Genomic DNA, 10,517 nt, shown 5'->3' with positions numbered 1-10,517 from the left:
AAAGATCGAAATCATACAAAACAATATCTCTTACCACAGTGGAGTCAAGCTGGAAATTCGCAAAGGAACAGAGACCCAGACTTCACACGACAATTTGGAAATTAAACAGCACACTCTTAGAAAAACAGTGGGTCAAAGAAGAAATCTCAAAAGAAATCAATGACTACCTTGAAACAAATGATAATGATAACACAACATACCAAAATTTATGGGATGCAGCAAAAGCGTTACTGAGAGGGAAATTTATAGCCATAAATTCATATATCAAAAAAGAAGAAAGAGCAGTAATTGAAGAATTAACTGCACATTTGAAGGAATTAGAAAAACAACAACAAAGTAACCCAACAGGAAGAAGAAGGAAGGAAATAACAAAGATAAGAGCAGAACTAAATGAAATAGAAAATAAGAAAGCACTTGAAAAAATAAACAAGACCAAGAGCTGGTTTTTTGAGAAGATCAACAAAATTGACAAACCTTTAGCGAGACTAACAAAGAAAAAAAGAGAAAAGATGCAAATACACAAAATAAGAAATGAGAAAGGTGATATCACCACTGACCCCACAGAAATAAAGACTATCATAAGAGGATACTTTGAAAAACTATATTCCAACAAAAATGACAATTTAGAGGAAATGGACAAATTCCTAGAAATACATAAGCAGCCCATACTGACGAAAGAAGAAATTGATGATCTTAACAAACCAATCACAAGCAAAGAGATAGAATCAGTCATTAAAAATCTCCCAACTAAGAAGAGCCCAGGGCCAGACGGCTTCACAGGTGAATTCTACAAAACATTCCGGAAAGAACTAACACCAATCCTGTTGAAACTATTCCAAAAAATCAAAACAGAAGGAACACTGCCTAATTCCTTCTATGATGCCAACATTACCCTAGTACCAAAGCCAAACAAAGACACCACAAGAAAGGAAAATTACAGACCAATTTCTCTAATGAACCTAGACGCAAAAATACTTAACAAAATACTTGCTAATCGTATTCAACAACACATTAAACGAATTATACACCATGACCAAGTGGGATTTATCCCAGGTATGCAAGGATGGTTCAACATAAGAAAATCAATCAATGTAATACACCATATAAACAGATTGAGAGAAAAAAACCACATGATTATATCTATAGTTGCAGAAAAGGCATTTGACAAAATACAGCACCCCTTCCTGATAAAAACACTCCAAAAGATCGGAATACAAGGAAACTTTTTGAACATGATAAAGAGTATATATGAAAAACCTAAAGCCAACATTGTTTACAATGGCGAAATCCTGAAATCCTTCCCTCTAAAATCAGGAACAAGACAAGGATGCCCATTGTCTCCGCTCCTATTTAACATTGTCTTGGAAGTACTGGCTCGAGCACTGAGACAAGAACCAGATATAAAAGGCATTCAAATTGGAAGGGAAGAAGTCAAAATTTCATTATTTGCAGATGACATGATCCTATATATAGAAAACCCTGAGAGATCTTCAACAAAGCTCCTAGAACTCATAAATGAGTTTAGCAAAGTCGCAGGTTATAAGATCAATGCGCAAAAATCAGTAGCATTTCTATACACCAATAAGGAGCAAGATCAGGAGGAAATCAAGAAACAAATACCATTCACAATAGTAAATAAAAAAATCAAATACTTAGGAATAAATTTAACTAAAGAGGTAGAAAACTTATACATCGAGAACTATACAAGACTGTTCAAGGAAATCAAAGAAGACCTAAATAAATGGAAGAATATTCCCTGTTCATGGATAGGAAGACTGAATATTATTAAGATGTCTATCCTACCAAAACTGATCTACACATTCAATGCAATCCCAATAAAAATCAACGCAGCCTTCTTTAAGGAACTAGAAAAACTAACTATGAAATTTATTTGGAATAAAAAGAGGCCCCGAATAGCCAAAGACATATTGAAAAAGAAAAACGAAATAGGAGGAATCACACTTCCTGACTTCAAAACATACTACAAAGCTACAGTAGTGAAAACAGCATGGTACTGGCATAAGGAGAGACACACAGAGCAATGGAATCGAATTGAAAGTTCTGATATAGAACCTCATGTATATAGCCATATAATATTCGATAAAGCCATCAAACCTTCTCAACTGGGAGAGAGTGGCCTATTCAACAAATCGTGCCTGGAGAACTGGATATCCATATGTAGAAGAATGAAAGAGGCTTACCATCTCACACCTTATATAAAGATCAACTCAAGATGGATCAAAGACCTACAAATAAGAGCCAAGACCATAAAAACCTTGGAAAGCAATGTAGGGAAACATCTACAGGACCTTGTAATAGGAAATGGATTCATGAATATTACACCAAAAGCATGAGCAGCAAAATAACTAATAGATAAATGGGACTTCCTCAAAATTAAAGCCTTCTGCACCTCAAAGGAGTTTGTCAAGAAAGTAAAAAGGGAGCCCACAGAGAGGGAGAAAATATTTGGCAACCATGTATCTGATAAGAAACTTAGAACTTGCATATATAAAGAACTCCTATATCTTGAAAATAAAAAGATAAACAACCCACCCATTTAAAAAATGGGAAAAAGATTTAAACAGACACTTCTCCAAAGAAGAAATACAAATGGCTAAAAAGCAAATGAACAAATGCTCCAAATCTCTGGCTATCAGGGAAATGCAAATCAAAACCACAATGAGATACCATCTTACCCCCATAAGATTGGCAGCTGTGAAAAAAACAGAAGAATACAAATGCTGGAGAGGATGTGAAGAAAGGGGAACACTCATCCACTGCTGGTGGGAACGCAGAAGGATCCAACCATTCTGGAAGACAGTTTGGCGCTTTCTCAAAAAACTAACCATCGATTTGCCATATGACCCAGCAATACCACTGCTGGGTATATACCCAGCAGAACTGAAAACAAGGACACAGACCGATATATGTACACCAATGTTCATAGCAGCATTGTACACTATCACCTAAAGTTGGAATCAACCCAAATGCCCATCAACAGATGAGTGAATCAATAAAATGTGGTATATAAGCACAATGGAATACTACTCGGCTGTAAGAACAAATACACTACAAACACACGTGATAACACGGATGAATCTTGAGAACCTTATGTTGAGTGAAGCAACCCAGGCATTGAAGGACAAATACTACATGAACTCAATGATATGAAATAATAAAGCTGTTTCAGAGAGCTAGAGACTGAACGATAGGCTTACAGGAAATCGGGGGATGGAGGAAGGATGTGAGCCGACATCTGCAGGGGTGGAATTTATGATGAGCTGGTGGTAAGTATGAACACAAAGAAGAGATAAAATGGGGGCAAGGGGTTGCCTTTGGGTGGGACTTTGTGGATTTGAGGGGGGCTGGGGATGGGCAGATGGGTAATATTGCCCAAAAAGTGGGGGGAGGTAGGGGTAGCATATGAACATAGGAGAGTGTCAGGTGTTGGTTGAGAGTAAAAAGCTGAGAAAATCGTATCAAAATATAATTAAGAGGGTTACCTGTTTAGGATGCTTGGAGGGGGTGGTTGGATGCGGGGCGGGCTCCTGGGGAATGTCTGAATGCTCGTTTTGCCAGAGTGGGTGGTACCATTGGGTAGAGACCCAAGTAGTGAGAGTAGGGGTGGACCCACATCCTGGGGAGGACTAATGCCATCAGATAGAGGGAACTGTATCTCTCGAGAGAAAGGGTGGCTCCCTGGGCATTGGGGCAGATGAGCAAGTTAGGCCCTGAACACTGTTGCAAATATCTCTGGACGTGGCTCCCTGGGAAACGGAGGTTGGCTGTCACTGTGGGCACCAAGGGGATGGGAAAATGGATGTTAAATGTGTGGAACCAAAGTAAACATGGGGTAAAAGAGGAGTTTCATGAGAGTACACAAGGATGGATATAAAACATGTAATATTACACCATAAACATATAGGTGTGGACCATTGACATTGACCTATGGCAGACTAATAAAGTAAACCATAATGTAAAACATAGGATAACTAAAAATTTAGAAAACTGTATATCCTAAAGTATGGAACACAATGTAAGCACAGATGTCACCTTGTTTGAAAGCTATTGTCTCAGAGTCTGTATATCACTTTAGGTAAATATGATATGACTAAGTTATAAGAATATTGCTGTGGAAGGGAACAGGTTTAATGGTAGATGTGTGGGAGTATTGTATATTGTGTATATGAATTACTGTGGTCTAGGGCTCTTGTGAAGAGAAGTTCAAAAATTAGGGGTAAAAAAAAAAGAAAAAGATAGGATGTAGAATTTTTCCAAGTCAACACGTATTCTATATCTAACCTTTAAACCCATCGCTATATGCCATTTTACTAGTAAGGGACCCTGAAATTATACTGAGCTTCAATTTTCAGGAAGTTTTGGATCACAGAGTGGTTCAATAAAGGCAGCGGAGGAATAATGGTATAGGATACTATTGACAGGTGATATATGGCTGACAGGGAGTTATATAGGGCATATGTCCAGGGCGCATGGTAATGTTTGAATATACTCATAGTAGCAACAATTAAAAACTACAGCTGGGGGGCTACTGAGTTCCTGGCCAGGGGTGCTCTGTCATGGTTCCTAGGGGAACAGTGGCAGTCCCCCAGGTGCAATGGTAAGGACCAGGAAGGAATGAGGGTCCAACAGTGAGACCATGATACTAATGACTATGCTTGTGATCCTATATGCCTGAAATAAGAACAAGGCCTAGAGCAGCACTGTGCCTGGGAATTTCCTCCTGACAGCCTTCATGTTACTCAAATGTGGCCAGTCTCGAAGCCAAACTCAGCATGTAAATGCAATGCATTCCCCCAGCGTGGGACATGACACCTGGGGATGAGCCTCCCTGGCACTGAGGAATCACTATCAAGTACCAGCTGATGATGCAACTAGAAAATGACCTTGAATTAACGGTTCAATGCGGATCAGCAGAATATCCCTGTCTACATATAATAATATGACTTTAAAATGCTGTTTGACCTAATGTAAGGGGGAAATGGAAAGGAGAAATGAGTTTATATGGCTACGAGTCTCTAAAAATGAGTCTGGAGGCTGTCAGAAGGATTGCCCTTATGCACAACTGAGCAGAGTTAAGAGACAGATAAAGTAGATACAATCCCCAGGTATTGGTTCCTTTGAGGGCTAAAGAGACCCACAGGTTCTATGGTTATGGCAGACGGGGTTCACTGCCATGTCAGATGGCCCTTCTTTGGAGCTGGTGTTTCTGCATGATGGAGGTGGACTCAGATGGGATCTCTTTTCATAAGTCTTTCATGCTACTTTACTGGAATTGTAGTTGGTGTTGGGGTTTAAGATATATTTAGGGGATTTGAATCTCTGGACTGACAATATGATAGCCAGGCCCTGAGCCTCAACAGACTCCAGCTCCTACAATCTGATTTATTGGACTCACCTCACTCAGCTAAGATGGAGTTGAAGAAAGACAACCACCACACCATGGAGCCTAGAGTGCCTACAACTGAAAGCGGGAGGATTGCATCCAGTATCCATGTGGAATCTGAGCCTCCTCTTGACATAGAGGTGCAATGGACACAACCAATAATGTCCACATAGAAACGGTGGCATTGGAATGGGAAAAGTGGACATGGTGGCTGATGGGTATGGGTAATGGCAGGAAGAGATGAGATGTGGAGGCTTTGGGACTTGGAGTTGCCTTGGATGGTGCTTCAGGGGCAATCACCGGACATTGTAAATCCTCCCAGTGCCCACTGGATGGAATGTGTGAGAATATAGGCCAGGATGTGGACCATTGACCATGAGGTGCAGAGATGCCCAGAGATGTACTTACCAAATGCAATGGATGTGTCATGATGATGGGAGTGAGTGTTTTGGGGGGGGAGTGGTGGGGTGGGGGTGGTGGGGTTGAATGGGACCTCATATATATATATTTTTTAATGTAATATTTTTACCAAATCAATAAAAAATATATATATACAATGAAATACTATTCAGCTGTAAGAAGTAATAAAATAACGATGCATATGGCAAAAAAAAATGTTTAATATGCAAAGAACCAATAGATTTACTATACACTACTAATGAGAAGAACTGAGGAAAAAGAACTAAATTACTTTTAAAATCCCAACTGACTGAATCAAATATTTAGGAATAAACTTAAACAAAGATATAAAGGGCCTGTATTCAGAGACTTATAGAATATTGGTAAAAAAAACTAAAGACTTTAGTAAATTGAAGGATATTTTCTATTAATGAGTTGAACTGAATATCATTAAGATGTTAATTGTACTGATACTGATCTACAGATTTAATATAATCCAATAAAATTTCCAACAACATTCTTTGTAGAATTGGAAATTCCAATTATCAAAATTATCCTGAATAGCCAAAAATATCTATAAAAAGAGGAATGAAACTGGAAGACACAGACTGCAAGACTTGAAGGTATATTACTTAGGTACACTGGTACACTGGTACACTGGTAAAAAGAGTGTGTCCTTGCAAATCAAGAGTTCAAAAATAGACCCTCACTTGGGAAGTGGACTTGGCCCAGTGTTTAGAGCATCCGTCTACCACATGGGAGGTCTGCGGTTCAAACCCCAGGCGTCCTTGACCCGTGTGGAGCTGGCCCATGTGCAGTGCTGATGCGCACAGGGAGTGCCCTGCCACACAGGGGTGTCCCCCACGTATGGAGAGCCACCCAGCATGAAAGAAAGTGCAGCCTGCCCAAATAAATAAATAAATAAATAAATAAATAAATAAATAAATCTTTTAAAAAATATAGACCCTCACATCTATGGCCAAGTGTTTTTTTAACAACAGTATCAAACAAACCCAGCTGTGTCAGAACAGCCTATTAATCAAATTGTGTGGGGAAAAATGGATATCCATATCTAAAAGAGAGAAATAGGACACTTATCTTAAAACTTACACAAAAACTATCTGAAAAATATATCAAGAAACTAATTCTAAAATCTATAACCATAAAACTCCTAGAAGAAAATATAATGAAACATTTTCAAGTTCTTCTGGTAGGTGGTGGTTTTTTGGACTTGGAAAAATAATGATATTGGACTTCCTCAAAATTAAGTACTATTGCTTTTCAGAAAATTTTGTTAAGGGGGAAAGGCAGCCTACTCAACAGAAGAAAATGTTTAGAAACCACATAGCCAACAAAGGTTTTATATGCCTGCTATATAAAGGGGTTATAAAAGGACAGAAAGACAAGCAAACTAATTAAAATATTGTCAAAAGTCTTGATAGACATTATATCACAGAGGAAATACAAATGATCTAAAAGCACATGATAAGATGCTCAACATCACTAGTTATCAGGGCAATACAGATCAAAACTAAAATGAAATACCATTTCATGACTTACACAATGGAAACCTGAAAGAAACAGAGCTAGGGGTGTTGCAGAGTTGTGGAGAAATAGTAACACTCCCTCACTGTTTGTGGGATTGTAAAATGGTATATCCTGTGTGGAGAACAGTTTAGGGGATCCTCAGGAATCTAAATGTAGAACTGCCTTATGACTTAGCTATTCTGCTAGTAGCTATATATACAGAAGGAGTGAAAGCATGAATGCTAATAGATGTTTCCACACCAATTTTCATAGCTGCATTTCTCACATTTGCTAAAAGACAGAAAAAACTTAAATGTTCATCATCTTAACCTGGATAAAGAAAAGTGATATATACCTATGATGGAATACTATTCAACTCTAAGTAGAGAGAACTGGGAAAGTACATGACAGCATGAATGAACCTTGAAGATATTGTGTTGACTGAAATAAAACAAAAGGATGAATATTGTATGTTCTCATTGATATGATGTAAACACCATTAGTAAGCTTAAGGAATTAAACTATAGAGTACAAGTTAACAGGAGACAGAATGTTGGTTATGAAGGGGGAGATGATACTAAATGTATGTAGAATGTGTAATAAGGTTGAATGTAAATATGTTGTAATGAAAAGCATTAATAGTGACACATTATAATGAATATAACAATCCTTCCTGATTTACAAATGGGATTGTGGTTGAAAGGGTACTCTGGGGAGGTTAATGCTAATTGAAAGATACTCAGAAGATAATCTAGGGGATATATAACAATGATTTTGTAGTAAATGAGGATGGCAGTTGATAATATAAATACAAGAATGTTTTTCTACTCTATGGTGATAAGGATATGCCAATATATGGGAAAAATACCACTAATAAAGCTTAGAGATTATAGTTACCAATAGTATTGTAGCAACAGAAAAGAAGGTACTAGATCAATGCTAAAGGTGAAAAATATTATTTGGGGTTTAAAAATCAAAACAAGAGTTCAAAAATAGATCCCCCATATTTATAGGTCAAGTGTTTTTGATAAGACTGTCAAACCAACCCGGCTGTGTCAGAACAATCCATTCAATAAATTGTGCTGGGAAACTGGATATCCCTATATAAAAGAAAGGAAGTGGACCATTATATCACACCTTATACAAAAATTACCTCAAGAAAAGTCAAGAAATTCATTTTAAAATCTATAACCATAAATCTTATAGAAGAAAATAAATTTTACAATATGAGATATGAATATGATTAAGCATGGTTTTCTTCATTTTCTTCATTAACAAAGGGACCTTGGTCTTGTCAACCAATCTGTGTTCATTTATATTTCTTTTCTAACCCTGGAGAAACAATTGTTTGTTTTTAGAATTAAGTAATTTAAATGAGCCTGAATAGAATTTTTTTAGAGTAGTGCTTCCATAATTTGTTAACCTGCTTTTTTGTCTTTTTTAATTTTGAAGATCAAATGAAGATAAAAAATCAGTGGTGGAGGGTGATAGACCAGGGTCTCCATCTTGCACCCACCCTGCCTTCATCCCCGCTCTCCTCCTCTGCTGTAGCTGTGAAGTCCTAATTGATATGAAACCAAATTTCCTCTCCCTAAAGGAGAAGTCTCTCCCTAAACATTCAGGCTTGATAGTAGCAACCCATCTTTGAGGGAGGCAGATGGAACTACAAAGCCTATATGAGTTATCTTGCTCTGAACTTAAAAATGCAAAGCTACCATAAACCATCACAAACTAGTCCCCTTGTAGTATAGCCCCCAAGAGAGTTAAAAATACCCCCCTCCCTCTCCTTGGCTGCTGCCATCTGTTCTAACTCAGTCCTGCCACAGGGATGAAAGACACACACACTAAAACTCATATGAAGGCAAGGCACCTTTTGGTTTTTTTCTTTGCTCATATATTATGTATCTTGGATTTGACCAAGCGCTGTGGTTAAAGTTAAATTTCTCAAGGATGTTTTGTCATGGAACAAGAAACCTTGTCTCTAGATCACATCCTATCTAGTGGCAGAAATGCAAGAAAAAGCCATTTTCAAACTTCAAGCAAAAAGAGATAGCTTGTGCAGAGATAGCAAGGACAGAGCTACTTTTGCTCTGAAGCAAGAACAGATGAGCTTTACTAAATCATTTAACCATGCCTGTGCCGAGGTGGTGGAACTAATCCCCACATCTTCCCCCTTTCTTTTATAAGCAGGTGGTTTTACTGAGTACCTCTGTATATGGTGACCAGATACTCATAGAGTTGTGTGGTACATTGGTAGAGTTGGAAGAAGCTTTGGCATCCTATAAATGTAACAAGACAGAGAAAAATCAATCCTATTGTTGCTTACCATTCAAAACTTAGATTGGAAAACCATGTTGAAGGGTTCAGTCATTGTAACTGTTCAGTTAAAAATTTTAGTGTGGTTTGTTAAGTTTGAGTTCCATAATTGCCACTCCAATTGGAGATGTGGAACTTCTACTTCATCTGATATATGAGAGGAGAATGCACATTGAAGGGTTTTTTTTTTTTATTCCAATTATGTTGGGTGTCATTCCATTTTAAAGGAGTGACACAAATGTTACAATGCCTCCAATCAATTTCATTTATTAGAGGCCCTGCAGAAGGAACCCAGTATCCTCCTATCCATGTTGAATCATTTGAGGATAATGCAGGCTCAGGATTATACCAGGAGGTAAGAGCAAACATGGGTGGATCTGTTGAATGGGCCCAATAGGTGTGATTAGCTGTGCAGGTGTTAAAACACATAAGGATGAACAATACATACATTTTCCATGTTCCCACTTCAGGAGAAGTGGTAGTGACTACTGCCAAGTAAGCTAAAAATGTATTTTCAGGCTTCTTGGGGCACCCAACTCATACCATAATAGTTTATGCTTAGTTGCCCAATTTTTTAAGACTCCCCCATGCACTTGGTTCATCTCCTTGGGTAGTCTTTAGGGGGATGTTAGTCAGTTTCACCTTGAATCCTTCCAGGCTCAGTATTGGGTTCTACTGCAGATTCCACCAGGCCACAGTATGGTTTTACATGCTTTGCAGGAAGTCAAAGAGGTCCTCCTTAGGGAGAGACCACAATGCATCATCTTGTCCCCAAGTTAGTAAATTTACTGGACGATGCCAATTACCATTAGCTTCTGGTTCATCCAGGAGTTTGTATAACACTTTAGGATAAATTTTTACAATTGGTATC

The sequence above is a fragment of the Dasypus novemcinctus genome, chromosome 30 (genome assembly GCF_030445035.2).
Source record: "Dasypus novemcinctus isolate mDasNov1 chromosome 30, mDasNov1.1.hap2, whole genome shotgun sequence".
NCBI lineage: Eukaryota > Metazoa > Chordata > Mammalia > Cingulata > Dasypodidae > Dasypus > Dasypus novemcinctus.
The sequence above is the reverse complement of the archived record's forward strand: the minus strand, read 5'-3'. Positions refer to the sequence as shown.